Raw genomic sequence first — 26713 nt, forward strand, 5'->3', positions numbered from 1 at the left:
TCTTCCCTAAGGAGGCTCTTTTCTACAATTTCTCCATCACCCCAAACAGCACACAACTCTTTGTTTTTCCCCTTCAGACTCTGCTACCCACAGCATATTTTTTAGCCATTCTCAGAAAAATCCCATGGTCTTTCTCATTTTGTACTTTCTCTTCTTACGTGTTCATGTTGATATTTGCTTGTTTCTCGTTGGGAGTTTATCACTCCTTCCTCAAAGACAAGAGAGAGAAAGAAAGAAACAAAGGACTTGTTTGGGGCCTTAGATATGGCTTAGGTGAGGCCAGGATCTGGGAGCACATCCTTGGAAGTGTTCAAGGCCAGGTTGGATGGGGATTTGAGCAACCTGGTCTGGTGGGAGGTGTCCCTGCCCTTGGCAGGGGGGTTGGAACTGGATGGTCTTTAGGGTCCCTTGCAACCCTAGTTCAGTGATTCTGTGACTAGAAAATAACTTGGAGTTAAAGCATAAAAGCAAAAGGTTGCAGTGCTGACTTTGGTATCTAGGAGAGGGCAGGTGGAAGCAAAAACTGGATTGCACGAGGGGCACCAACCACTCCAACACTCTCCTCTGCTGGCCACTGCCTGGGGGGAACCGGCAGGGAGCGACGGGTCCCCGGGGGCCCCCAGAAATGTCGCTCTTAGCTGAGCCACAGAGTTCTCGTCTAAGGCTGAGAATGGCTGAACTACTGGCGGAATTAATAGCCAAGTTCTAGATGTTTGGTTTGTGTTACTAGTTATCCTTGGCATCAACACACCAAATCTGTTAAATTTGTAGCCCTTTTATGCCTTTAAATGCATATTAATACATCGATATATCGACATATTAATATATTACAGTGCATTTAAATATGTAAAATAGTATACTAATATATTAACAACATGCATGTATATATTAATATATTAACATGCTGATGTATTGATACATTAATATATTAATATTCGACAGCATTATCATCTCCTTATGGCACTTAACAGATTCCTCCAGTGGTCTGGGTTTTCTTTCTCACTGCTGTTAAAAGGCGGCAGAAGCTACGACGAAATGATGAGCACAAGCCCTGAAAGGCTACACCATTTACAAAACAACGTGGAGGCATGTGTTCATAGCATGTTAAACAGCATGGAAAAAAAAAAAGATGTTTTGCTGCATCCTTTTGTGCTTAAAAAATACTGATGCATGACCTTGGTTTAACACACATGAAGAACTTCTTGGCCTACTCCCGAGAACTGCATGGCTCTGTAAAATTTCCTACAGCTTTTCTGTTGACAGTGCAATACAGAAGGCGCTATGATTTGGCTACAGCAGAGCCTGTTTTCCTTTTTTTTTTTTTTTTTTTCCCCAGGGGATCTACAGCGTGCGTCATGTGTCCACTGCATGTGTATCGGAGGGAGTCTGGATTTCCTTCCTGTGCTTGTAGGACGGTGGGCTCACAGTCAAGTCCCATTTTTCCTTAGGATCCGATCTCTAGATTCTTTATTATCATTTTTATTTCTTAACTGAGCACTTCCTCTGCCCTGCTTTTATCGACGTGCTCTAGGCGGGTTTTCAGGCCTGCTTTAATCTCGGCAGGCGTTTCCGCACGATCCCGCTCCCCACCGGCGGCGGATATCCCCACGGCAGGCCTGCAGCCGCTCTTCTTGAACCGGGGTCTCCCCCTGCGGCCCCGGGGGGGGGGCTGCTCCCCGCTCCCCCTGCCTCTGCCTCCCTCCTTCCCCCCTGCTCTCCCTGCACGCCTGCAGGACCGCCGGGCAGAGATGCCCTCCCTCCCTCCCCTGCAAACTCACCTCGGCCAGTCCCGGGCAAGAGAGAGCCATTTTTAAGGTTTCCGATGCCAGAGGTCACCCAGCTGCCCGCAGCCCTCTGCCTCCGAACGGGGCAGATTGTGAGGCAGGGGATTGTGATGCGCCTCTTGTCCCTGGGGACCCGCGGGCCGCCCTCCTCAGCCGCTAAACAATGCTTTTCTGCTTGGGGATGGGGCTAAGATCTGGCAGCACTTCTGCTCAGAAGGACCTGTTGCAAAACAGGGGGAGCAGGGACATGCCAGGACCACCTGCTGCTGAGCAGCAGAGGCCGCAGAAGGCGTGGGTGATTTATCGCAGTGCTTGACTGGCAGCTCACTGCTTGCCACAGACAGTAAGCCAGCGGTACGGCACGAAGAGCAAGCGGTTCCCATGGCAGCAGAGCTCAGGCCATCTGAGGTCAAAATATGACGGAGGCAGCCAGAGAAAATGAGTTTTGCTGAGAGGATAAAACCTGCGGCACTGGGCTCCCAGGCAGCTCCGCAAACGCCCCCCAGCCAGCCTGCATTGCTCCCATCTACAGCACTGCCCAGGGTCTCTCCCGGAGCCTGACCATCCACCTCAGTGCCTGTCCTGAATCCACCCGCAGCTATTTTTGTTTCTGGGTCACCGAGAATACATCTGCACAGCCAGCAGTGGCGGCTGATGGCGGCGTGGGCTGGCGTGTGCACGCTATGCTCAGTCACGAGCGAGGGCAGCACCACGCAGGCTGCACAACAGGCTGCACCGACCCACCGCAGCTTCCCAGGGAAGATTCAGCTTGCCAGACACCGCTTCTTCACCGTCCTCAGCCACCCAAGCCGACTCAGTAAAAAGCCAGCACAGGCATGCCTAGAGATGACAAAATCGCGTTGGCTTTTCGTCTAGGCTTTTTCCTTTCTCTCTCTGCCTCTGTCTCTGTTTGGCAGCAGTGCAGGCTTTGCAGCCCTGTAAATCTTCCAGACAGGAAAGCGGATGGAATTCAGTGAGTCTCCTTGCAGCAGCCCGACGTGTAAAAAATGGCTTTCTGTTGCCATCTGGTGGATACCTGACGAGCACTTGGAAATAAATAAATAAATACCAAGATCCCCGCCCCTGCCATTCACTGAGAGGTGCTTACTCGTCTCTGTTTATCCCACAGGCCCTTATTCCTGCCACATCAAAAGTTTTTCATGTTAGAGGGGAGTATGCTGGTGTTGTTGGATCATTTCTTCATTTATTATTTAATCTCGTGTTATTAGATTTCTAGTAATACATGCCATTGCAAGTCTTCTCCATAGCTCTCAATTAAACGCTGGCAATTGTCTTGACTACTTCATGTGCTGCAGTCAAGAGTCCCTCCTAACTTCTGAAACTTGTGGTTTAGCTGGCCCTAAATTAGAAGGATTCACTTCATTCCTGAGAGCTGCTGAATGAGTCATCCACAGTGGGTCAGTTAATGAACGTAAAATTACCAACCCCATCTGCCTGCTGCAGAAATCAACAGGATTTATAGGACTGTGCCCCTGCTTACCAAGGAACTCAAAACCCACCATCCATCTTCAGACTCTGTGTCTGGCTCAGGGCTCCATCTCTGGCTTAGTGGCAGATGTCTCACAGAATGCAGGAATCTCACATCAGGTGGTTTGCTCACGTGTGCTCCTTTCATGGGTACTGTTGTGCTTTCTGGTTGAGCCTGGCTTAAATTGTAGAATAAAAGAGAGAGAGAAAAAAAATAATAATAAAAAAATCACCCTCTTCTCATCTCCTTATATTTCAGTATAGAATAATTCCCTTTCCATTTCAGGATGGGACCAGATCCCAGAACTGTGCAGACAATTCAGAGGGAGGGCATCTTGATGGCATTTGACAGTAGTTCTCCATCAGTGTTTGCTCCCAGCTATGCAGAACTTATTGCTCAAGCCCTGCCTTTGTGCCTCCCTTCCATGCCAGCCTTGTTCCTGCCTGTTCCTTGCACCAGCTCAGCCACTTCTGCCTGTGTGAAAACCCAGCCTTGTGACCATCTTGCCCGAACTCTAGCAAACCGATTTACCACTCAGGCACAGAGTACCTGATGAATTTCCCATTCCAGCGTTCCCAAAGGCAGGGGTGACTCATGACATCGTGTCACTCCCAGTAACCCAGCCCATGAAATTTGAGGAGCAGCAAGCCGCTCTCCAACTCCGTGTGGATGCTGGTGCTCCAGCATCGGTTTCTGCCCCACGTGAAATTGACCACCGAGGTGCAGCGATCACTAGCCCCATCTCACAGTTTACGTAGACCCCAGGGAGTTCAGTCAGCAGAAGCTGCACTCACAGCAATAAAGCAGCAGCACTGGGACTGTACGGGGATCTTTGGCCATGCTGTAACCCTCAGCGTGGCCCCTGGAAGGAGCCCTGCAGTGCAGCGTTCCCATCTCCAGCAGGGATCAGTTGGAAAAGTCCTGGTGCAGTTGAAAACATCCTTCACTTTAGTAATTTATTTTTTTATTCTCTACATCAGTACTGACCTCCACTGGGAAGACAGAAGGCTGAGAGTCTGAGGGACTCATAACTAAGCAGTGATTTTCTCATCCAGCTCTCTAGCACTACATCTTTCAGCTTCGCATTCAGTCCAGTGCATGCACAATGGACCAAAGATCAGAGAGAGGCACTCAGCTCGAAGGAGTCCTTAGCCATCCTGAGTTAAACCCTTAATTCCACAGGCATCACAAACCTAGGCAGCCCCAGAGAAACTGACTGACCAACCAACCTACTGCTTTGCTCCAGAACAAAGCAACCTCATCCCACCACAGGGTGACAGCAATGGGTCACATGGGTTTGAAAGGCAGAGGAGTCCCTAGGAACTTCATAGACAAAGGATTTTTCCAAGTGTACTCATGATTTTGTACAACTGAGGCTGGGGTGGATATTCATTCAGTCCAAGCTATCTTGTGACAGACATTATTTGGGTAGATATCCACACTAGTAAATGAAATGGTGACTGGGAGTGATCCCCAGCAGTGAAATTCAATTATTTTTATTTTATTGTTATTTTTGGCAGCCAACTAGCAATCTTCTAGACAATTCTGTTCACAGTTTAGGAGTCAGCACATAGCAAGGACCATTTCCAGAGGGAAGCCTGCACACAGACAGTCATGGAGGGTAAGAGTTTAACAGTATGGCCACTTCTGGCCATACTGTTGGCCTCAGAACCAGAGAACAGTCTTGTTTAAATTACTGGCACAGACACAGCCTTTTTCTCAGAGTGGGATCTGAGCCAATTCATAAACACTTTGTTCACTTTTCATACCTTCCAATTACTGCAGCATCTCTGCATGGTACCAAAATCAAACGGGGCAAGGGACTAATGCAGTTTAGGTCCAAATTCTTCTTTCACTAGCATGTCTCTACATGTAATGCTTGATTGCAATGCATTATGATGACTTAGCCAAGTTTATTCACCTTTTTTTTTATTATTTTATTTTATTTTATTTTTTGTCTGCATTGCTTTTATAAAATCAAGGCCTCTTCATAGTTTTCAGGATCCAGGTTACTGGAGACATTAATAAGTCAAGTGCATTGCCACGGAGTGCATTATCATGGAGTACATGGACGTGGACTCCTTAAGGAGAGAGCAGCATCTTCTGGATATCAGATATCAGTTATTTGAAAATCCTTTGAGATCCTTATACGGGCATTAGTAAATATCCCTTTTTTAAAAAATAAAATAAAATCATTCTGTTTGAGACAGAAGTCTTCTGACTGTGTATAAGAAAGAATACAGTTACCCAGTTGCTGGTTCCTCAGACACACGGGCATCTTATGCTGACTGTTTCTGCAAACTGCCAATTGCACAACATAAATAGAACTCTTGTCAAAAAAGCAACCCTGCAATTAGGACAATGTCTAACAAGTAGTAACCCCACTTGAAGGCATATGTTGTCCTCTCAAGTGCGGACTGATAAGAAAATTAATAGTTCAGAGAATAAACTGAACTGAGTTCAAGTTAAATGGTTATTTTCATTTCCGGTTTCCACTCTACCACCTTAGTCTGAGTGGAAGAGTAGGACAGCAGGTGCCAGTCCATGAAATGAAACATTATTCTGCCCTTTCTCAACCACTGTGCCTTCGCTTTAAATACAGATGTGTTTCAGTGTGACTCACACACCTCTGGGACATCATTCATTACTCCTGGGCATCAGTCACGTACCACATACTTCAGCATCCTCAGCCAGGATGTTCACAAGCTCTCAACAGCTCACGTGGACAGAACTGTATCCAATACCCCTTTCCTATATGTATTTTCATTTCCTCAAGATACTCATGAGAGCTATACGTTCAGTTCTTTCTGGAAGCCGCTTGGCTCAACCACTTCCTTCAGCAATCAATTCATCAGTGTAATTTCATGACGTGGAAAAGCATTACCCCATTTTCACTCCTCAGTTTCACTGAATGGTCACTTCGTTCTCATACTGTGATACAGGAAGAACAGAAGTTCTCAAGTTTACTTTTCCTGCTCTAGTAATTACTTTATAAATTGTCTGGACACTTTTATATCTCTCCTTTACAAAACAGCAACCTCAGTTTTTCTAACCTCTCTCAGAGAGTTTTTACATGCCTTAATCATTCACATCACCATTTCCCAAAACCTCACATTTAAGGCCAGACATGCATCTGCCACAGAGCATTCAGACAAGATTGTCCACACTGGTGCTGAAATCTCATGGCTATCATTATACAGCTAATTTAAAACCTTGAAGGGGTAACCTCACTCTGAATGTTCCCCTTGCCATTGCACTGTTGACGTTGAATTTCATTTTCTATTGTGATGTCCGGTCATGTTCCTCATTCAGGTCTGACTCAAGTCTTCCAGAATCTGCTCTCATACTGCTGTTCTGAATTACTTTGTCTTCTGCAGAGGTTGTTGCTTCACTGTTCATTTTTCCCTTCTCCTTCCACATGGTTAATAAATTCACAAGAACACAGGGTGGATCCTTAAAACATTTTGCTCTTAACATTTTACCATGATGAAAATGAATTGTTTAATTGTCCCTTGCATGCTGCCTATAGTACAGTCCTTGTTTAAAGACAATTTTCATCTTGCCCTGCAGTGCTTAAATTCTTTTTAGGATTTTTGCTCCCACAATCTAGGGAAGGCCATTTTGGAAAGTCCCTTCTTAATGTTGGATTTTTCTTTCTACAGTTCAACTTTGGCCATGCTATACCTATTTATTCTTAAATTAGTAGTATCCTTCCCCTTGAGAGCTCTTTTTTCCTACCTGTTGCTTACTGTCATGCGTGTTTTTAGCCAGTCATCAGCATATTTCCAAGGCTTTGTTTTACTAGGTGAGATTTTTAAGCCAGAACGCTACTGGTAGGATCATCGTCCACAGGAAATCCTAGAAGCTGTTCTTACACCTGCTTCTGTTTGAAAGAGTTTTTGCTGAGAATGACTAATCAAAATTATTCACAATATTAATATGAGATTTCACCTGTACTGGTGCAATATTACTTTTCCTTTGGTTCCTCTTCTCCTCCTGTCCCATTTCCAATTGGTGAGTTCCCATGGGTAAAAAAAAAAAAAAAAAAAAAAAAAAAAAGTAATTCTTGGCACTAAATTTTGCATATGTGAATCTTATGCAAGATCTCATTTCATCCAAATTTCAGAGGTCTTTCAGTATGCTTTTGTAAAACCCTGATCATTCTGTCCTTGTGCTATCAGCAAATTTCATCTGAATGTTCTTTTTATTTATGCCAAGTCCACGAATTCAAATATGAAACAAAAAGTGACCTGTGTTAGTAATCCCTTTTCACTATCACGATGAACAGGATGGTGTAGCATTGCAAGACAATAATATAAAAAGTCTCCTACATCCTCAGAATTGGAGTTGGATATGAAAAAACAAAGTTTTTCTTAATTGTTCTCTTTAACCTCCCCTGATCCAACACATCCACTAATTCTTTCACAGACTTCCTGATTCTCACCCACTGAAAGACTCTCATTTATCCCTTTCATTCATTTCATTGTTTGCACTTCAACTCCCTATTCCAGCTTCCGTCCTAATTATTACGTGCTGCAAATTCAAGCTTCTGTCTACTGTAAATTTTGAAGACTCTCTTGCGTGACTCCGGGTTTCTCAGAAATTATAACTTAAGTCACTCAGGTATCCTACTTTTCTTTTGATCCACAGAGATGCTTGTCATCCAAGACTGTTATTATGCCTGATATTATATGTATGTGCAGCACTTCTAAGGATTTTAATCTTTCACTATTAACTCTGATGCCTGGTTCTCAGTCAGGATGCAACAGCGCGAACTGCTCATTAGTGTGAGCTGTTGCGATCAAACTTTGTATCCTGTCTGCATTTTCACACCGTCTGCTTTTGAAGTGGTAGACAGTTAGTCAGCCTCACTGCGATTCAGTGTTTGTGAAATGTAGGGGCTCTTTGAAAAGTGACTTGAAGAGGTCCTACATTCACTGCTTCACATCAACCTCTGTCCACACTTACAGGCAGACTGAGCTTTTCTAGCTGCCAGTCCTGGGATGTGAGACCATGGCTTATCTTCCTTGGCGCCATTGCCGAATATGAAGACCAAAAGTTTCATACGCAAAACAGGGGTTCCTCTAAGGACAGCTACTAACTGATCTTTTGGTTTGTTCATTCTAACTAACTTAAACTTAGAATACAATTCTGTTGATTCAATACAGGCAGGAGCAGTATCCAGCTTCCTCTCTCAGAGCTATTTTAATTGTGCAGGGCTAACAAGCAAGAAAACCAGTAAAAATTATTTCAGTCACTCAAGTCAGAAGATTAGTCAAAACACACCTAAGCACCTTAACTGCCGAGTAAGAAGGTACCTTTTTACGCACAGCTTTTCAGAGGAAAATCACTTTGTAACTTTCCTATATATTCATTGAGTCCATAGTAACATAACATCTGTAACCATAGATCAGCGGGCTTTTGGGCTCAAGAATCTGCTATTCGTTATCAGTTTGCTTAACTACTGAAATGTCTCACTTGTGAGTACTTCATAAGTCTTAGCTAAGTAGTATCACTTAGTAAACCTTGTGATTCAGTAAAGTGCAATTATCATGGAAATATTTTCTCATGGATTTCTTTTTAGATGTTTCACACTGAAGGAAAAACCGTATGAATTGAAAATGAATGTTGAATACATTCAGTTCATTCACTGACATGCCTGCAACTTCTCTCTTCCTGGGAAAGCTTCTCCAGTAATTCATCACTTACATTTAAGCATCACTTAACTGTAACGCTGACTCTGTCAGATCTGACTTCACCCTCCAAGCTTTTCAGCTTGAGTTGAAGCTTCGGAACGAGATTCCTAAGCATGGTTTTCCCCAGCCAATCTGACCAGAAGGCCCATTCAGAGCACTCCTAAACCACAGGGAACCCATAGGAAGGGGCGCAGGAGACAAAGCATGTCCCAGATAAAACAATCTCCCCCGCTGGTGGGAGATCAGGAGTCCAACTCCTCTCCTCACATTGCTTTCTGTCAGAGATACCACGCTCTGAACAATTAGTTATTTTTTAATCGAGTACTTGTCACTTTGGATCTCATAGAATCTCGCTGGTATCTCCCATATATTGAGGGAATGTCGTAAAGACCAGTGTTTATAATCCACTTATTTTGTCTCTGTGAATAATCATTCACATAGAGCTTCAACACCACCAAGCCTTAAAGAAGTATCCACCTCCAAATACAGAGGCGGGTAATAACAAATTTTACCTAAGATAATCTGCCATGTCTTTCTTTCAAATAGGGCATTTGGCCTCGGGCAAATGAGAATCTCCTGCTCACGATCCTTGGGAATGAGCCGTGCCCTGGTACCTACCTACAGCCACCACACCTGTCTGAAGGACTGAGGGAAAAGCTGGTCACCCGGGTTTAAACCTGGGCTATAAAGCTACAGGAAGGAGGAGAGGCCACGTGCAGAGATCTAAAAAGTAGAGAATTCCTACAGGGTTCACAAAAATAAGAGACCAAACACGTCAGAAAGACTTTATTTGCGTCCTTGCAGAAGGAAAGGTCATGGTGCAAACTGAAAATTTGAAAGGCGTAGGAGAACCAGAATGAAAAGAGACATTACAAACGCACCAGCTAGGGGAAAAGCTTCAGTGTCCCTTATCAGGCATGAAAGGATCCAATTAGGAGACCACAACTGATAAGGAGCCAGCCCTTGTTAGTTCTGCAGCTCACGGGACTACTGCTTCAAAGCACGTTAAAGCGCAGCCGTGGCCTGAATAGTGACTGCAACAGCCTCGGGCAATGCCATGGAGCCTGCAACGCCGGGCTCGGAGAAAAAGAACAAACCTCCCATCGCCGAGAAATCACGGCTGGGACTTTCCTGCTTTTGAAAAGGATCTCCTCTATCAGAAGCGCAGCCCCCCCCCCCCCCCCCCACGGCCCGCTCCCACCCCCGCTGACAGGGCTGCGCCTCCGCGCCCCGCCCCTCCCCCCCGGCCGGCCACCGTCCCGCCGTGACGTGAGCAAAGGGGAGGGGGACGCGCAACCACCCTTCGGCGCATGCGCGCGCCGCCTCCCGCAAGCCGGCCGGACCCGCCCCGAGTGCCAGGCCTGGACCGGAAGCCGCAGGCCGCGGACAGGAAGTGACCTCCCCGCCGCCCGCCTCTCTCTTGCAGGCGTCCGCGCGGCCCTGTGTGAGTCACTTGACTGACAGCGCCAGCCGGCCAATAGCAGCTCCGGGATAGCCGCGCGAGCCAATCAGGGCCGACCTGCGGCCGGCCTCGCCCCGCCTGCCATGGGTGCGCGCTGAGGAACGAAGGCGCCAGCGGGCGCGCGCGAGGAGCGGGGCGCGGGGCACGCGCCGCGCGCCCCCGACGCTCCCCTCAGACGGCCGGGCCGGGCCGGGCCGGGCTCCGCAGCCGCAGCGCACGTTCCCGGGCGGGCCGCAGCACGGGGCGGGGAGGGACCGCTGGGGGCTGCCAGCGGCGGCTCCGCGCGCTCTTAAGGTGGCGCCGCGGAGGGGCAGGCCCAGGAGGGGCCGGGGGTGGGGCCGAGCCTCGAGGGCGGGGGCCGAGAGAAGAGCGGGGCCGCTGCGTGCTCGTCGGGGGGGCTGGGCGGCCGGCAGGTTTCTGTAGCAGCCGGGGTCATCGGCACGGGATTACAGCGCTCTGTGTTAAACCCCCGGCGCTGGACTCTGACTTGTCTTGTGCATCGTTACACGGTAGTGCTCAAAAAGTGCTCAGAAAGTACCCCAAAAATACTTGCATGGTTCAGGGCATGTAACACTGGTAAGAAAAATAAACTTGTATATACGTACCTAAACACAGACACGTCGAGTATTTCCCTGTGTAAGAAATAAAGATGTCATTTTGCGGAAAAAAAACCAACAACAGGAAATTAAGGAGATTTAAGGGAAAAATAAATATGTCAGGATATCCGTACGTTATGCTGGATTGCTGAGACGCGTGCTTGTTACACAGAAGGAACAAACCTTTAGTCAGGATGTGGCAGAATCCCTTCCCAAATGCCACGGGTTTCGCTGTCCTAACTGCCAAAAAACAAAGCCACCTCCTACACCTTCCTGGATACCAGAAGCCCCAGCTGCCCCCTACCCATCTGTCAAAATTCATAGCTTTCCCTAAATAAGCACTGACAATTCAGTCATGTACAGAACCAGTGGCATCTTGAAAACCTGGGAGAAGGATGAAATATATTGAACGTAATGTAAAAATAAGTCGCATGATGACTAGTTTACTCTTTTTTCATGTCCCCATCTGCTATCCCCTATCTTCTGCTTGGCTTGCAGAGGCTTTGGGATGGGTCTTTCTGTTCTCAGAATACTGAACGTGACAATGGGGTCACGATCCATTATCTTCCATGTTTCTGCAACACATCGCTGCCCCTCGAAGCCCATTTTTGTATTTAATAGCATTTTTATATTTATGTCATTTCAAGTAGCAGAGTAAGTTAATTACAATAGATCATTTTTGTCTGTGAAAACAGAGAATATTTCAGACATTAACTTGTGGGAGAAGACAGTGGACACAAACAGGAAAAATAAACGGGGAATACGCATGGGATACCATGTTGAGTCCAACTGCAGTTTTCCAACGCTTCTGCGGTTGGCTGTAGATCAAACCACGTGCAGATACCACTCACTGGTGGTATCACGTAACGATGCTCCTGTCACGTCTCTCAGCAGAGTGATGAGCCTATGCACACAAATCCTAACAAGAGGGGGACTGAAGGACTTGGTATGGGAGTAGCAGGGAGAACAAAGACCACCTACCCCAAAGAGAAATCCTAAGGAGAGGTAGAAAGCCAAGGGAGTAGGAGCTGAGGTGCTTATCTGAAGCAAGACTGGGGAACAACGAGAATGGGACAGAGCTCTGCCATGGCCTACAGAGGTGAGGGCGAAGATGTGGATGTTGACCCTTGGTAATGAGTGGGAACACTGTAATGGGATCTGTAAGAAGAGAATAATACGTGTAAAGGGACAGGAGATCATCCTTGACGGAGGGAAGAGTAGATAATAGCACAGGGAGAAGAGCTCCTGCCAGAGCTGCTGGCGTAGAAGCAGGTTTGGTTTGGGAGAAGAGGGCATAAACTCTGAGAGAGCGGACATTGAGTGTTAATTCTTGGTACCTCCTGAAATTAAGGCATGGGTGCTTGGCACAGATTTTGACCTGTTGAAGGAATGCAGGGTCTCTGGTAGATACACGGAAAAAACTAAGCCCTGCAAAAGTAGCAGGTCTTACAACAGCTGCTGAGCCATCAGAACAGTTTTCATATTACAGTTCACAGAAGAAAAAAATAAGAAATTTACTCAGAAAATAAATGTATTTCCCCCCGGTGTATTTCATGTCCTGAGCTCCAAGTTTCATAGCAGTGTTACTGTTTGGAGGGATGCAAATATAAGGCTAGCCATGGAAAGAAGAGATTATCAAAGCCAGGGAGTCCTCCAGGTGACTGGCAGGGTATTCCATGTTTGTGCATTTCAGATTTCCATGCAGTAGTGGCCAGCCTACAGCACTGGCCTTAGATTCAGGGGTTGTCACATGGTGGCTCTTCCTTCTCCCATGCACGTTTTGGAGTATTTGATCCATTATCTGATTCACTTCGCTGGGCAGCCCCTTTCGTGTTCTGACACCATGAACATGCACTCAGCCGATTATAACACGTTAGGGGGACAGTTACAGGACTACGGGGGAAACGCCTTTTAAGATCTGGGGACGTTACTGCAGCAGGTTACGGACAAACGCACGCCGCAGGATCAGCGGGGACAGGGACCTGGACGGGCGGTGGGGGGCTGGGGCAGGGCGGCTGTGTGGCGGGGCAGAGCGCGGCGCCGACGCGGCAGGTAGGACGCCGGGCCGGGCCGGGGCGGCGGGCGGCCATTTGGGAGCGGTGCCCGGCGGGGGGCGGGCCTGCTGCCGGCTCGCCCTCGGGCCTCCCCGGGCGCTCTCCCCGCCGCGCCCCCCGGGCCTGGGCCCGCAGCCCGCTCCCCGCCTGCCGGCGCCTCCTTAAGCCGCGGAGGCGGGGGCGGCCGCGGCCGGGGGGGAGCCGGAGGAGGTGGAGCGGCGGCCGGGGAGGAGCCGGGGCCTGCAGCGGAGCCGCAGCCAGGAGCAGCAGTCGCGGGAGCGGCGGGGCCTGGAGGGACTCAGCGCCGCCCGGCCGGGCCCCCACCCCCCCCCGCCCCGGCACCGGAGCCCGGGGAGCCCCCGGGAGCGAAGCCGAGGCCCGGCAGACGGCGGCGGAGGCGGCCGCTCAGCCCCGCGGGCCGCCGCGGCCTCCCGCGGTAGCCGGGCCCGGGCGAGAGGAGCTGGGGCCTGGGGGGAAGCCGGGGACGGAGCTCCGGGCGGCTGGGGTGGGGGGACCCCCGCGGCCTGCCGGGGGCACGGAGAGCCGCCCCGCCGGCCGCCGCCGGGAGGGAGGCAGCCCGCTAGGGAGCCCCGCGCCGGCGGGGGGCACCCCGGCAGGCCCTCGCCCCCCCGCCTCGCCCCCTTCCGTCCCCGCTAGCCGCCCGCGGGGGGCTTAGCGCTCGCCCCCGAGCCCGCTGAGCAGCCGGGGGCGGGCAGAGGGCCCGGAATCGAGCCCCGAAGGCTGTCGCGAGGCGGTGGGCAAGAGCCTCCTGGAGCAACTTCCATGCTTATTTAGGGGAGAGGCATCCTCAGCCCCCCGGTTTGTGAGGGTCGCAGGACTAGCCCTTGGCACCTCCTCACCTCCTGCTGCGTATCTCCCGGGTGAGGAAATTCCTCCCCCAAGCAGAGGAGACAGCCCTTAGCCAGCTCTTCCCCAGAGCAGGTAGTGAGCAGGGAGCCTCCACAGAAGAAACCCCGTATGCCCAAGGGAGGCAGTTCCCAAAACAGAAATAAGCAGAAGCCCCAGATGCTTATCTAGTAATTTTAATTATTTATACCTGCTCGGTAGACGGCAGAGAAAGCAAAACAAGGGAGAGAAAGCACAGGCAAATTTAGATGCTCTTCTTCCCCTTTCCAGTTGCTCTTAGCCACTGGAGATAAAGGTAACTTGCAATACTGACCTGATCCTCCTTCATCCCAAGGAAGATCCCCTGATCCCTAACCCCAAGAGGGTTTTCTCCAAGTATTCTCTGCAAGGAGAGACGACACACCTCCCGATTACAGGGAAAGAAAAAGAGAGATATCCCTGATAATACCTACAGAATTAGCAAGAATTACTTCACAGAAAGTGATCCTGCCACCCCCAAGGACAAGGTGCACCTACAAGAAAGAGAAGAGAGACTTCCAGGTAGGGAGATTATTTGAGATCAATTTTCCCAATCTGACAGGCGACAAGGAGAAGAAAAGGCTGTCTCCCAGGGGAACACTCCTTTAGTATTTACCTGCCAAAAGGGAGAGAGGATCTCCATCCAGGGATAAAGCCAGCAGTTTTAGGGGGGTGACAGTCCCAGGCAGGTTGTTACAATACTCAAGATTCTGATTTAATCTGCAATCCCCACGCCCTCAAAATATTTCTTGAAGAAGCTCTTGGAATAACTGACAGCAACATTCTGAGGATGGGTCTCAGAGAAGTGTGAAGAGCAGCACCCCAGAAAGCAGCACTGAAGATAATCCACCTCCCTCCAGAAGAATCTTCCAGTCAGAGTGAGTGACCGCATTATATCACCTCCCTATTCCTATCTGTCCTTCTCTTTTGCTTTCTATCTTTGTTTTCCATGTTTCTTCTCTCACCGTATCTACTTTCCTGTTATTTTTTTTTTCTCTCCTTTTGTTTCTGAGCGTTTTCCAAACCTTCTTATGTCTGTCTTTCTCCATCTCTGTCATTTAGCGATCTTATACGCTATGTGTAATTGATCTGATTCTTTTCCTCGCTATTTAGTTTATCGGAGACCTTAACTCTAATTAATTGTAAGAAGCCTCGCTGCCTTCTCTTCTATTTTATTGCACTGGTGTATTATTCTTAGGCACAGCCCTTATCATCTCTGGTGTGGAGTGAATTTCTGCCATTCAGGGGTCATTGAGAAGGATAATACTGGCCAAAAAGTATTGAGGAGACACAGATGGTGATGTGTAGTGCTGGTGTCCAAGGATGCATCCATGGGCTGGAATGGCAGTTGTTCTTGTGTGCCCTCCTGTGCAAATAACGGCGGGAATAAAATCATCGTGGGATGCAGACCTTACTGTGCTTGGGATCTGAACACACGGATCCCCGTGCTAGTACTCAGAGGCGCGTGTCCTGCTGTACCTCGGGGCTGTGGAATGAATGCTGGTGCGAGTGCCCTTGAGAGTGGGTCCTGTTGTGCTTAGGGGCCTAGGAATGAAAATCATGGTAACGCTAGTGGGACCTGCTCTCAAAGTCAGAAGAAGCCATTCTGTTGCTACCAGTCTTCGTGCGTGTTTTACACTGGGCTCATGCGAATGGTGATGCTGGTGCCTTCATGAGCCAAGCTGGCTGCTTTCTGTAGACGAGGAGGTTAATTTCCAGCCTCAGATGACTATTCTGACACTAACGTGGTTTCCTGAGAAATTGAGTCCAAGGGGGACTTCATTTCAAATGAAGGCAAAGCAGATTCCTGTAGCAGAAGAATCAAACCTAAGGGTATCTCACCTGAAATACTCTTGTTTGTGCTCTCCATTGAGGCAGCAGTGAGGAGATCCAAGATCAAAGGGCCCTTGACCAGGACAGGAAGCCTTGCAGTGTGCGTTTCAGTGAACAGTGAGCAGGGAGACCCCGAGGGAAGAACGTGGCCAGTAAGATCAGACAGAAGATGCCCCCAGGTTTCTCCAAAATGATTCCTGATTTCTGCAGAGAATTTTGACAGTTGTCCTTAGCTTGAGAAGGTCCTTCTTGCTAAGGGGAGGCTGAATCAAGAGGTGATGTATATTCAGAGCATACTGTTAGATGCCCTCCTACCTGTTGCCCTACAGTTATGCAATCAGCCTGTTTTGAGTACAGTGTTATCTAGTGCAGGAGAAGAGATAACTGAGGCATTTTGTCCTTTGTACATTCAAGGGGGTAGCTGACTTTTCATGCTCTAGAGGTTAAATTCAAGGGGGTAGCTTACTTTTCATGCTTTAGAGGTTAATTTACCTTGCTCTGCCCCCATCCTCACAGTAATGACTTGACATTTTTCAAGTGCTTTTGGCTCTGATGGATGCCAGGGCACTTTACAGAATATATACGCCAGCCTTACAAAATTTTGCTTTCCTACAATGATTATTTTACGTGTGTGTGTATATATATATTCGTATATATTTCCCTTGGTTATTATTTTTGTTTTGTTTTGTTTTTTAGTTTTTATCAGAGCTTTTTTTCACGACAGACATCCAGGGCTGCAACTCATATGCTGTAGTATAATTGTTGGCTATTTATTTGTTAATTGCTGACAGTGCATTCGGTGCTGACTCAGACACACAAAATTAAGACAATCTCTGCTCTGAAGATCTTGTAGTCTAAAATACAACGATACAAAAGCCATGACATACTGATAAAATCAAGGGAGGGGGTAATCTTTTGGGAGCATAGGTTTTCAGTGGTGATGTTGGCATTTACATCAAATGTTTGTCACAGACTAAAATGCAGCTTCCTCTGAGGTGGAATACTGCAGCTGTTTTGCATCATTTATTTTATACAGAAGTATCCATGAAAGAAAAATGGAGAGTATTACCTTCATAAAAAGTGCAAGGTACTTTATAGATGCATTTGAATGAAAGTACTATTTCTTTAAGAGTTTACGTTAAGAATATTAAACATGAACACCTAAAATTAGACTTCTGAAACCACATTTAGGTACCTAAGTAAATAGCCTAATTTTCCTAAGTGTCCAGGAATGTAGAGTTGACTTAACAGAAGCAATGAAGTCTTCAGTGTACGGAGACACTTAGATGCATGTGTATTGATTTGTAAATTTAAGCTTGGTCATTCATCAATCCAAAAGTTGACTTTTAAAGTGGAAGCGGTATGATTCTGCCCCGTGTGTGCTCCACTCTCATCTGAGAACTTGAGTATATGTCAAGCCCAGAGGTAAAAAGCAATGAGAAGGTCTGGAGAGTTATGTCAAAAGGATTAAATTACGGAAAGGTTAGGAGGTTATATTAACGTTTCAGTATATGTTCTTTGGTTTATAAGTTCCTTGGTTTTATCTTGAAATCTGGTTCTGTAGGCAAGCGTCTAGGGTAGAATAAAGAGTCAGACAATTTCAAATGAAACAGAATAAATGATTTTTAAGGAGTTTGGATATCATTTCCCAGTCCAAGATGTGGTTGTCACTACAGTAGTATTTTTTTTTTTTTTTCAACAAAAATACAGCTGAATGCTGATGTCTCTCAAGAAGGTCTTTTCTTATCCCAGAGGTACTGGTATCTGTGCTTACTACGTACTCCTGTAAATTTCAGCTGACCTTTATAGTGGGAGATTCGGTCTGCATCACAGTCTGGATCTTTGGCTCTTCAAGTGTCAGAAAGGAAGTATGGCTAATGGCAACTGTGATATGGACAGCTGTCCCTCAAGAGCAGGGCTGAGATGATTATCTCATTTTACACAGCTGTCAGACAGGAATTACATCTCTGTCATTAGCAACCAGAAGATGAAATGCTTTTGGACTGGTTTTTCCATTTGCTTTTCCCAACTTTGGAATTGTAACCAATGACTTGAAAATAGAACCCTCTGTGTTCTGTGGTGCTTCATTTGCAGAAGCTGTTGCCGTGTGATGCTTCAGAATTGAAACTTTAATTAAATAATAATAAAATGTTTCTAGCACTTCTGGAAGACAACTTTGAAAATGAGGGTAGCATCCAGATTAACGGACAGCCTGAAATTGTTATTTCCAAGATGTCTGAATTCTCCAGTTGTGTTAATTCTGAAGCCTAAAGAAAACCATTGGAACCCCTGTTTTGCTGGCTTCTGTACTCATTATTTTAGCAAGAATATCCAGTTTGTGTTCAACTCCAAAATGCTTATCATCTTTGTAGGATTTAATATTGATACTTGCTACCTATTGTGCTATTGATGTGTCCTCCTTCCGAGGTATATAAGATGAACACAGAAATCCATAGCATACTTTTACTCTGCCCTTAGATTTTCCATGTTTAAAGGCATCCTGTGAGCGTAAGTTACTGAGAGAGGGCAAGCATGCTGCAGTATGTTTTCACAATTCATGAATTGCAAAATTTTCATTTTACATTTGAAAAGAAACATGCGAAATTCAGGGAATGTTTCAGAATTCAGAGACCTCATAACAGAGTTTAGGACCCGTTTACGGTTGTGACCTGTGGTACTTTGCCAATATTTGGACCAGACGGTTGTTTTATCCTTCAGTCTTTGACCTGCTCCATCCTCTACCCCATCCTAATATGAACCTGTGAGTTGGTGCCGTAAAAGCAGAAGAGACAGATTCTGCTAGTTGCTGACCTTGTGAACTGTTGGCTGAATCCCATCCCTGGCATCCTATCTTCATGTCATAGTCAGGTTCTTCTCCTGCACCTTTAAGGCCCAGCGTGTTTCCACCACATCCACGTTACTTTCACTTCCTCCTCCACCCCAGTACTCCTCCCAGTTCTCTCCGTACTGCTCTTTGCATCTCATTTTCCTTACTGTCTGTTTGTCATTCTGTCTTGTGGTCCTAGAAGCCTAAAATACTTCTTGTCTCCTCAAAGAGCAAGCATTCCGTATGTCCTTTTAAAGTTTCTTTACTATCAGGCGTCCTTTCTTAACCCATTTCACAGATCTCATTATTTCTGCACCTGCATTTCAATCTTCTTGGCTTTTGTTAGATTATATGCTTGCGGATTAAGTTTTCTTTTTTTTTTTTTTTTGTCAGAGTTTATGTCACGAAGCATGTTTTTATACAAATATAAAATAAATGAAACTTTGTTCATCTGAAAATGTCTAGGTCAACAAAGCTGGGGAATGGTGCTTTGTCTCCTGTGTTCCTTTCCTGGCTGTCCCCTTCCTTTCTTCAGGAAAAGCTGGGTTTTATTCGGTTAGAATGAAAACCCCTTGCATTACAATCTCTGGTTGCTCCCAGCACCTCAGGATCAGGTTTTGAATTGGTGTGAACAATTTGTGCAAGGCCCGGTACCTCATTTCTGATCTGATCTTTCTAAGCTGGTCGGTTTGCTTGATGTGAAGTCAACAAATAAAGGAATGTGTGTTTTTGTTTGGCCATTCTAATGTATAACAGAGACTGAGTAATGAGGGAGAGGTGAGGAGTGAGAGCTTTTATACCTGGAGGAAGAAGTATTTGCTTTTTCTTTTTTACATTAGCAATTCAAATTTTGTTTACGCTCTTTGCTGTGTAAAGGCTGTGGCTGATTATGAGAAATATATACATACTGTTAAAAGTTCAAATCTGAATAACTGGGGAGGAATCTGAACTTCTTGATGTCATAAGTTAAAGGAGCAAAGTTTCTGAATTCTCAGTTCCCCCCAAAAAAATTAAGTAAAAAAAAAATAAATCTCCCTCCCCATCAGTAACCTGCAGACAAAAATGGACAAACTATTAATTACCTCTGAAATTCTCTTTATCTCTACCTGAACAAAGCAGACAAAGTCTCAAAGAAGAAAACTGGTGTGGGAGACTGGTGTTCTCTGCGTGGCTCTGCTGCTCCTCTGCTGGCTGACCTTGCGCTGTGTGCTTCTCTTTGCACAGCTTCCTATTTATACTGGAAAAGGGTATCGTTCCTTTATAAGGGTTCCAAAGTAAGAGGATGAGAAACACTTAAAAAGGCTGGGGGTTGTTATTGGTGTAATTCTTCCTGTTGATTACCTTAATTGCAATGTGAAATTGAACTCAAAGCCTCTGTATGCTGCTTTTCTTGGCATTGAGAAGCAGTGAAAGCATGATGCCCCTGTTTGTTTTTGTTCCATGGAAGGACCCACAAAGCCAAAACTGAAGGGTGACAGATCCTGTACCATGTCTGCAGCCTGGAATTGTTTTTAAAGTTGACTTAAGTATAGATACTCTGACTCCCTTGAAGAGTCTCCTTCTAAGATCTCTAATGACCTTTTCTTGGCCAGGTCTCAGGGTCTGTATTCCATCTTCATCCTTCTTGGCTTCCCTGCTGTTTTTGACACTTGATCATGCCCAGTCTTGAAATCTTGTCCTCCCTTGACTTTTGTGTCTGTATTTTCCTGGTTTCCCTCCTGCTGTTCTAGTTATTTATTCAGTTACTTCTGTACTAGGCCATTTACCTTCCTCCATTTATTTTTTCGTAAGTTAGACATACAGACCCACTTCTGGCATGCTCTCCTGGCTTTTTTTCACTTTCTTCATGCCAGTGATATTACATTATGCATCTCAGCATACCACCTTAATGTGTTTTTTTTTTTTTTTTTTTTTTTAAATGATTTGCTGATAGTTTAAAATCGCTGAGACCAGGATGAAACTCCAGAAACCTCCCTTGAGATTTCCCTTTGTTTCCTGCCTTCTTCTGTTGCAATCTTCCACAGTTGGACCGTAGTTGGACATGGGTTTTCTCTGAGTCGCACTATTCTTGTTTTACACTTACAATATAAGACCTCGTCCTCCAATTTCATGGCCTTAATCTGCTTCTTCTTTCTTAGTTACCTCTTTGGGTAACCCTTATGCTTTCTGTTTTGCTTACCATCTCAGCTACTGCTCTCTCTTCTTCCTGGCCTCTGACAATTCTCTTACTTTCCCTGAGTCTTGTCAAAAAGACAGTTGCTAAAGGAAACCTCCTGGCATTTTTAATCAGAATGTTGCCACCTCTCCTCCCCCTCAATTCTGTCCATCGGCTATCATGCACCACGTAAGGTCACAGCTTCCTGTACCTACTCTGAGGGGCCTTCTACATTTATGTTTCTTCCCTATCTGTTTCTGACTTTTATTGTATTGTCCTTTGCTCTCCAGCAGTACAGGCATGACACTGTGCTTTTCCATTTCTTGCGTGATCATCCCTTCACATTCTTCCTCAGCTGACTCATACCTTGATACATACAGGAAAATTGCCAGCCAATAGAGGCAAGACAAACTGGAGGTTACTTATTTACATATTTGAAAATTATTCAAAAGGCCTTACTGATACTCAGATGTAGCTGGGTTATTACATGTATCCTCCTCTCCCAGGCTGCCTCTGTGAACGGGACTGATTACAAAAGTAAATAAAGATAGTCATAAGCAAAGACACATTTCGGAGACTGGGAAGGTCAGAGTTGGAGCAGAAAACATTTATTCAGAATAGCAAGGTAGTAACTGTGGTAAGCGTGCATGAGGAAGAACATGGCTTCTTTATGACTCTGCAACAGGCTGAACAGGAGGTTTAGTTTGAGGATGACACGCAGAAAGTAGCACCTTATAGGTAGGATGCAGAACGCCAAGTAGCAATAACAGCATTTTAAGCTAGAAGAAAGAATTAGTGGGTGTCCATTCCGTTTCCTGGGGTATGCAGAATGCTTTTGACTTTCACACTTGCTATAAATCTTTAAAAGTTGTGCATCTGGCTGGAGACTGTCAGATGTCTCCTGGAAGACTGTTCAATCACATTAGTTGAAATTAACAGCTAACAAAAAAGTGAAAAAGGATTGTGCTTAAAGTTGTGCTTGAGACCTAATTTGTGAGCTTTACACAATGTTACATTATTCATCTGATCAATCTACAACTTAAATTTCTTCTGTACGTTGCTTCCAAACTCTTCTTTAACAAGTTTTTCTGCAGTGCTTTGGTAATCCCAACTCTAGGAGCATTTGCTGTGCCAGGTGGTATTCCACTAATCTGTACTTGATACTGGTTTCCTTATTCTCTATGAATTCAATACAAAGTTGGTGCTTGATACCCATTTTCTCAAGAGGGTCAGAGTGGGTTGTGGTTTGTTTCAGCAGCTATTGCAGAATTCATATGGACTGATGTCTTCTTCAGTGGTTCAGCTTTTGGCGAACAGGTTCTGGCCACTTGCAGTCAGATTTTCATTTTTTACTGACAGATCCATTTTTTAATGTGAATAAGAATACATTTTTTATTTACAAGTGCATGTTGCATTTTTTTTTAACCTGGGTTTTTCTAGCTATCTTTGCAATGATGTGAAGATCTTCTGAACAAGATACTTTGCATGCTGATCTACTTCTGATTGTCTCTAATTTCAGAGACAATCTGTGTGTCATATCAGTGTTTGCATATCCTGTACTGAAGCTTTACTGCGGGATATGATTCTGATAGGCAGCTAAAATTGAAATCCTTCTTTTCAAACTAGGTGTTTCCATAAAGCTGGGGGAAAATACCTTATCTTAAATATGGTTTGTCTACCTCAGACCTCTGGGTTTTCAAGAGAAACCTTCGTTCCAGATACGTGCTCATAAATTTAAACTATTTCCAAAAACAACACCCAATACCTTTTTCAGTGTAGGACTAATTGTTCTGTTAATATTCTTAATGTTAATGCCAGAGATTTCTCCTGCCTTCTTGGCATGTGTTTAGAATTGTGCTCCTATTTCCAATGGTAAGATGTTGCGTAGTGGTTCTGAAGGTGGAGGGATGCTGTAGAGATCCTTCTGTTGTGGTGATGTATTTTCATTGCGCTGCTTCAAATTTACTTGGTTTGCTCTTTACCTTTTTTTAAAATAATGGGACATTGGGCTTATTCTTAGGATAAATCCTTTATGATGGTCTTACTACAAATAAAGTAACTTTTAGCTCAGAAGTATTTTAAGCATGCCACTATTCTCAATATCATTTGCTGTTTCTTTTAACAGGTGTTACATATTCCCCACTCTCATTTGCACAGCACCATAAATAAGCACACTAATCTTAACTTTGAACACATCTTCAGACTGTCTGAGGGGTTTCTGCAATGTTTGCTTAGTGTTTCTCTGCATTTCTATGGCATGTTTATATAGCAAATGACAAGTCTTTTGACTAGCTGGTCTTACTATTAAAATTTGATGAAACTGTTTGATCCTACATCTGTTTAATGCCTGTAAAGATACTGTTTCTCTTGACATGATATTTTGGATGTTGGCTGTAATGCTCTCTATTGATAAGTTTAAATATGCAGGTCAAGTTTTGTAAACTGTATCTTTCTGCCGGTTTTGTACAAAACTAATACTTAATAACTTCAGGAATTGGATCCTTATGCACTTCTAGCGTATGGGTTTTGGTGACTTTAAAGTTGCTACCAATTTTCTTGCTTCAGTTGTACCAAGACTACATTCACAGTCAGGGCTGTTCATTCAATAAATTCAAACTATAAAATCATTCCATGCTCATGCATCTTTCCAAAAAAAAAAAAAGGAATCAAAAGGTCTTATTTCAAAAAATTGTACTGTTTTGACATTCATTTAGTGGTAGCTATTATGAAAACATTTTTTTTAATTTTTATTCCCTTCTCTCAGAGTCATTATGAACCTTATTTTCTTGAGATTTCTGTTTGTTAAAGGAAAACCATAGGTATAAAACAATATAATTGTAAGAAAACAATTAGCTCACTGATTTATAGTGAGCTATACGTGATCCAAAAGTTTTTATCTTCCTCTGATGCTGATGTTTCAGCACCATCTTAGTGTATTGTGTTGGAACTTTTAGCAAATTTTAATTTCAGGATGTCCTGATTATCGTATTACCTGTAATCTTTTACATGAAAAAGCACTGAACACTCAAAGCCATTCAGTCTTGCACACTAAATAGTTTTGATTAGGGGGGCATAGGGTCAGATAACTGTGACATGGACAGGCACAGAGTATGACAGTTCATATTCACCTAGCTGCGTGCTTTTAGATGATAGTAACTGCCTTTGGTTGAAGTCTTTTTTTTTTTCCTTTGTAGTTCATGACTAGTGTGAACTGTGTACGCTCTATTACCACACCTCCAGTCCAGTAATTTATTGGGAATAAATTATTAGCTTATTAGTTTAATTATTGTAGTAGTTTATTTTTTGTGCTTGTTATGCTGCTCCCAAAGAAGGGAAGGGTGGTTCTAGGGTATGATGATTTCTGTTACCTCTTTGCCACAGGGACTGCTTTTCCTCCTTTTATATGGTACTGCAAACAGAAGTGTACTTCCTAACTGCAATGCTTTTATTTTTGCCTGCTAATATAATAACACAACCCCTGCCAGTCCTTCCAGGTAAAGTTTCATTTATGAACAGTTACAGAATGTTTTGTGTTGGAAGAGACTCTAAAGACCACCCATTTCCAACCCCCCTGCCATGGGCAGGGACACCTCCCACCAGACCAGGTTGCCCACAGCCCCATCCAGCCTGGCCTTGAACACCTCAAGGGATGGAGCATCCACAGCTTCTCTGGGCAGCCTGTGCCTGGGCCTCACCACCCTCTGCGTGAAGAATTTCTTTATTTAATCTAATCTAAATCTCCCCTCTTTTAGCTTAAAGCCATTCCCCCTTGTCCTATCACTACAGCCCCTGACAAAGAGTCCCTCCCCAGCCCTTTAGGCACTGGAAAGCTGCTATAAGGTCTCCCCAGAGTGTTCTTTTCTCCAGGCTGAACAACCCCAACTCCCTCAGCTTGTCTTCACAGGAGAGGTGCTCCAGCCCCTTCATAATCTCCAGCTCCTTGATAACCTTAATAAAGTACATCAATATATTTTTTTATGGTCAAAGTAAAAGCTATTTTCTCATGCATTCTCATGTGTTACTTTCTTCCTTAGTTTCTGAGGCAGTTTAGTCTAATTGGCATTTTGCTCACCTTTCTGTTTCAGTGGTCAAGTTGTTATTTTTTTTTTCATGATGTTTATTTGTTTGCCAAATACCCCAGAAATAAGGTTAATGTCGGACTATATTAGATGGATACTGTCAGCACTGGTTCAGGCACCTAAATAGAAGTGATCTTATTTTTACAGGTGTTCTGCAGCAGCGTGTCTCACTACTTGGTTTGTGTTTTGTGTATCTTCCTTCTCAAAGTGTACGTTGAAAAAATTAGGTTGGGTCTCCTTTGAATGTTTCACCAGCAGTTTCATTTGATTAGAATAGCAGGAGGAAGAAAAATAAAGCAACAGTGAAAGTAAATTTAGAAAGTAAATCTACAGATTTATTGTACAATAATATGCATTAGCTATAGGCTGGGTACAGTGTAGTTGCATTCATTGCTTCACTCTACTGAATGGACAGCCTTTGGGCCCTGCATTAGAGAATATTTCAGGTTATAAATGTTATCATAGAACCATAGAATATCCTGAGTTGGAAGGGACCCACAAGGATCATCCAGTCCAACTCCTGGCACCGCACAGGTCTACCCAGAAGTTTAGACCATGTGACTGAGTGCACAGTCCAATTTCTTCTTGAATTCAGACAGGCTTGGTGCAGTGACTGCGTCCCTGGGGAGCCTGTTCCAGTGTGCAACTACCCTCTTGGAGAAGAACCTCCTCCTGATATCCAGATGTCCATATGTTAATTGATTGCGTAGAGTATGCCCCTCAGAGTGTTGTTCCTCACTTTTCATACATTTCTTCGGTTCCTGATATATAAGTAGTAGTGGTACAAGGTAAGAGCTGACTGGCTAAGAACAAGCATTTGCAAAACAGCAGGGTAGGCAAAGTGCAGATTTCTTCAGTGCAGCAGCAGGTATAGTACAATCTGATAGACAGAAAGCTGGCTTACGTTTTCAACCTGGGGTTCAATTTGTTAGCTGTAGGTACTCAAAGTAAGGCAGTAGCTTTCCCAGAACGCTGCAGTGAAGTGTTACTAGTCCTGAGGGAATTAATGGTTATTAACAGGTATTCTGTACTAGGGTTTTCTTTAATACGTTTTCCTTATGAATCAGACAGATTCTTGTGTATTTAACTGTAGATCTGAGTTGGTGCTTGGCTGTTGTTTTTGTATCTCTGATCTGTCTTGACTTGGTGTTGTACTGGAACTAGTTAGTACTTGAGGAATGAAGACTGTGCAGTCAGTTTCCAGCTGTTGATGGTGGTTATGACTGGCTACCTTACAGCTGTTTTTTAAAGTCAACCAAATACATAAACTGATAACATTTACTTCTGTACATGCAAAATGGGAGATTATGAATTCTGGTCTTTAACTTTCTTTTTATTTCTTTGAAGTTAAATCTGTCTTGCTAATATGGTAGGATTTTTTTAAACACCCTTGATTCTAGTTCAGTATGTTTGTTAGTCACTAGCGGTTTTTTTTTTGTTGTTGTTGTTTTTGTTTTTTCTCTCTCTCTCTTTGAGTGGGATTATGTAAAAGGAGTTTGAAAGAAGAATTGTCAGGCAATGAACTGGGAAGGGAAAGATGAAAGAATCACCAGCTGCTGAAGCTTGGCTGTAGCGGTGTTATACTGTACCATTAAGTAGTGTCAAACTGGTGTATGGCTCAGATCAGATGAATGAAAATAAGTAGCACAAATTATAGCAAGTTCTATTGTTAAAGTAATTTAGTAACAAATTATTAACCAAATAACCAAATTATTTTTGTATCAACGTTGTTCTGGAATTGCCACTTTACCTGAGGCTTTGACTGTCCATGAATGTTATAGATCCTTTATTGCAAGGATACAGATTTATAATTCCGGTAATATGCTAAGGTTTAAGCTTGGAAAAACAATCTT

The 26713-nt window shown here is 44.7% G+C and overlaps 1 protein-coding gene and 1 long non-coding RNA gene across 3 annotated transcripts in view; one reads left to right on the forward strand and one right to left on the reverse strand.

The window, feature by feature from the left end:
- Positions 1-173: 173 nt before the first annotated feature.
- On the reverse strand, positions 174-24449 carry LOC118158473. Its single transcript, XR_004746838.1, has 5 exons — positions 24296-24449; positions 22842-22847; positions 21939-21944; positions 9007-9013; positions 174-184 (listed from the first exon to the last, which is right to left on the reverse strand). It is a non-coding gene; the product is annotated as an uncharacterized LOC118158473 (long non-coding RNA).
- The window catches only part of FOXJ2 (forkhead box J2), a 30852-nt gene continuing 18219 nt past the window's right edge, over positions 14081-26713 (forward strand). The window contains exon 1 of one of the 2 annotated variants that reach the window (XM_035313100.1): positions 14081-14844. The gene's annotated coding sequence lies outside the window, so the exon portion shown is untranslated. The remainder of the gene's footprint in view (positions 14845-26713) is intronic. The other variant, XM_035313093.1, reaches the window with a different exon arrangement.

Source organism: Oxyura jamaicensis, chromosome 1 (assembly GCF_011077185.1).
Source record: "Oxyura jamaicensis isolate SHBP4307 breed ruddy duck chromosome 1, BPBGC_Ojam_1.0, whole genome shotgun sequence".
NCBI classification, from domain to species: Eukaryota; Metazoa; Chordata; class Aves; order Anseriformes; family Anatidae; genus Oxyura; species Oxyura jamaicensis.